This window comes from Bison bison, unplaced genomic scaffold, assembly GCF_000754665.1.
Source record: "Bison bison bison isolate TAMUID 2011002044 unplaced genomic scaffold, Bison_UMD1.0 scf7180017864313, whole genome shotgun sequence".
Taxonomy (NCBI): Eukaryota; Metazoa; Chordata; class Mammalia; order Artiodactyla; family Bovidae; genus Bison; species Bison bison.
Window position 1 is genome coordinate 568960 of NW_011494885.1, and position 2786 is coordinate 571745.

Consider the following 2786-nt stretch of genomic DNA (forward strand, 5'->3'; position numbering starts at 1 on the left):
GGCGTCTCCAAGTCCCTCAGGGCATTTGGTTGATTCCTGGGGACCTTGTACCTGTGTGCTCTCCATGCCGAGTCTCAGGAGTAGGACCAGGCTGTGCCCCTGCACGGATGTGGCTCTTGGGGCTGAGCCCTGGCTGGTGACCAGCTTGGAGCCTCCGGATTTGGCACAGGCTTCCCAGGGTCACTGGAGGCAGGAGCCCTGGGACAGGGTCTGGGAGGGACTTCCTGGGGCTGAGCTTCTCTGTGAGGATCCCTGGGGCCCTCAGGCCAGGGTCTTCCCTGAGTCCTGCAGGGTCTTCCTCAGGGTCATGCTCACGGGGAGGGGCCCAGGGGGCTGACTAAGAGTGCTCTCCCTCTGCCGAGTCCCTCATCAGACCGACCTTCTCTCTACACAGTGTCTGCAGGGCCTGGCTTCCTGGAAAGCATTTCTGACCCTTTGGAGTTGGTCTCCACAGTGTGCGCGCTGCACTGAATGTTCAAACCCCAACACGGGACACAATGCAGAGGGGATGGAGGTGCCATCCGGGTTGGTCAGAACAGAATTCATCCCCCAACACCCCGAGGTCAGAGAGGAGGCACTCACGGAGTACATGGAGGTGTCCAGTTTGTCTTTCTGTCTGTAAATCATCGTTTGTAACGAGCAGCGTGTAGGAGCCTGTGTCTTCCTGGGTGACGCTCTGGATCAGCAGGGTTCCGCTGGGGTAAAGTGTCTCCCGTCCGCTGTGTGCAGGCCCTTTGGTAGTTACGTTAGTGGCTACCCTATATGATGCGATTAGCTGGCTGTTGTCTACCCTTTCTCCTCTGTACCAGGCATAGCCTAGAGGATTCTCTGTCACGTTGTGGGCAAGTAGAAGAATATCCGACCCTTCTGCAGCAAGGGGGGGCATCGTTTCAATAGTGAGCTGGGCAGTGGTGGGCGGGGTCCAGAAAGTTAAGAGGGAGACTAGGAGGGAAGAGAGAGAAATCAGTTAATATTGTGCCCTGTGTGGGGGATGGGAAAATGCTGCCCTGGGTCCTGAGCAGGTCTCTTCATCCCTCAGCCTTGGTGTGGATGTGTGTGCATGTATGTGTGTGTGTGGTTCAAGGTCATCAGCATGACCCCCATCACTTCAGCCCCTCTGGGCTCGTTTTTTCCTCTGTTTCCCCAGCTGTCCCCTGGCTCACTCCCTCGCTGCCCTCACATGCCTGCTCACACTCAGGGCCTCTTGGGAGATGCTCCTCGCCCCGACCAGCTGCTGTAAAGACCCTTCGTGCTCACTTGCTGACCCTTCTCCGCTCCCTTTCCTGCGTGACGCCTGTAGCACCTGCCAGCACACTCTTGATCTCTCTGCTTGTCTGTCTTCCTCCCCACAGGGCGTGGGCTCCGTGAGGGCAGGGGCTTGTCTGATCCTGCTTGAAACCCAGGGCCAGGACCAGGCTCCAGACATTAGTACCTGGGGGGGAAGGAAGGAGAGGTCCCAGGAATTCCACAGCCTGCTGTTTATTTGTCAGTTTCTAAGGGTGCGGGTAAGGACAAAGTTTACTGTTCTGGTTGTTTTTCTGTACTGACACAATAAACTGTTATTATTGTCATCAGTTTTCAACAATTACTGCTCAGTGAAGAATAACTCATGAAACCTACAGCAGTTGAGGTCTTCCCACCCCTCACCAGCTCTAGTTCATGGAGAGTCTCCTGTGGCTGAGCCCCCCACCCTCCCCTGTCCTCTGTGCTCAGGTGTGAACACAAGCCCTCTGTCCCCTCTCAGAGCCCTGTCTCCCCCAGACACCAGCCAGTCTCTTGTTCTCCAGTCTCTGCCCACTCCCTGAAAATCGTCCCCTCTCACCTGCCAGGAGGAGCCTGTTCCAGGGGACATGCCTCCTGCTTGCAGGGCCCGACGGGGGCTCCATGGTGCCTGCTGTCTGCTGTGTCCCTCTCTCTGCGAGGAGAACTTCTGGTCCAGAAACGCTCAGAAGCACTGCAGCCTGCTGAGTGAGCTCCGCTGTCCTTCCCTCTGTGTGCTGGGCCTCCTCCGGGGGCAGGAGCACTTCGCTGGGTCACGTGGCCCGGGGCGGGGTCTCTGCCCAGGCCCCGCCCTCTGCCTCCCCTCTCCTCCTTCCCTCCCTGGTGGTCCCCCTCCCCCTTCCCCCTCTGTCTGTATTTCTATTCCCTGAATTCTGCTGAGTCCCCTGCTTTCTAGAGCAGTGATTCTCCACCTACACACACACACACACACTACACACATATACACACCACACACACACATACACACACAGCTACACGCAGACACCTGCATACACACACATCTATACACACACACGCACACACACACACACACCCTTGTCTGGAAAAGCACAACCTTGGGGTGTCCGGGCCCGAGGTTCCCACTGCTCTGGATCAGATGCACACTCAGCCTCCCTCAGAGCCTTCTGTTATCCCTTTCTGGGTTTTCCCTTCAGAGGAGGAGCCTGGGGGTGGGGGGTGCATGAGGAACGTTGTCACAGGGACGTCTTCCCCACGGTGGGTGGGAATCACCTGTGGAGCTTCATGAAGACTGCGAACCCCCAGGTGACACCTTAGAAATGCTGTTTCAGCAGCCGCCAGGTCACACGCTCGCCCAGCCTGGCTGAGACCCCAGAACACCGGTTAGGCTGCCCCACCCACCCCAGTGTTGGCCTCTGCTGTGTTTTGGTCTGGGGTCTCTCAGCACAATCACAGATCCCGGGGTTTCCAAATTTTGGTGGTAATTGTTCCTGTGAGACCGAAACCCAGCTGGATGCCCAGGGTCTTCCTGTTGTTCTCAAATATCT

The 2786-nt window shown here is 57.3% G+C and overlaps 1 pseudogene; it reads right to left on the reverse strand.

The window, feature by feature from the left end:
* Positions 1–2786, reverse strand: part of LOC104997750 — a 30181-nt pseudogene that overhangs the window by 3562 nt on the left and 23833 nt on the right.